Here is a 1,033-nt window from a genome sequence, read left to right on the forward strand (position 1 = left end):
TCCGTGTTTGATTTCTTTTTTTTTTATATACACGGTTATTTCGTTGAACTGTTGTATAAACACAATATCACACTCATAGCAGTGCAATGTGGCTGTATATTGTCACTGATGGGACACTAAGGCACTCGGCCTGCAGCCTCGAGCCAACGCATGCTTCCCACTAGTGGCGATAAAAAGCCATATCACAATGCTACGAGTGTAATATTCCTCATTTATCATAGATATGAAATACATCATATCTATTACTCTCAATAATTACATGTATGAAAAAAACTCTAAATGCCATCTAAACCTTCCTTCTAAAATGAGCATTGTTCTCAGGCTCTTGTGGGTAGGTTTATTAAATTCACTTTAATGTTGATGAATAGGGTATTTTTATCGCCTCTAAAGTGAAATAATTGAGCATAAACACAGCAGGTCGAGAAAAATGCTAGTTTTTGAAGGAAATAATTTTAGATTGCATTTAGAGGTTTTTAGATCTGAACTCTTCATTTATACAGTTGAATTATTAGCCCCCCTGTTTATTCCCCCCCAATTTCTGTTTAACAGAGAGCAGATTTGTTCAACACTTTTCTAATCAAAATAGTTTTAATGACTCATCTCTAATAACTGATTTATTTTATCTTTGCCATGATGACAGTGAATAATATTTGACTAGATATTTTTAAAGACACTTCTATACAGCTTGAAGTGACATTTAAAGGCTTAACTAGGTTAATTAGGTTAACTAGACAGATTAGGGTAATTAGGCAAGTTACTGTATAATGATGGTTTGTTCTGCAGACTATAGAAAAAAAAATATTTAAAGGGGTTAATAATTTTGACCTTAAAATGGTTTTTAAAAAAAACAATAACTGCTTTTATTCTAGCCGAAATAAAACAAATAGGACTTAATCCAGAAGAAAAAATATTATCAGACATAATGTGAAAATGTCCTTGCTCTGTTAAACATAATTTGGGAAATATTTTAAAAAGAAGGGGGAAAAAAAATCAAAGGGGGGCTAAAACGTCTGACTTGCACTATATATTACAC

This window comes from Danio rerio, chromosome 7 (genome assembly GCF_052040795.2).
Source record: "Danio rerio strain M-AB ecotype USA chromosome 7, GRCz13ab, whole genome shotgun sequence".
Lineage (NCBI taxonomy): Eukaryota > Metazoa > Chordata > Actinopteri > Cypriniformes > Danionidae > Danio > Danio rerio.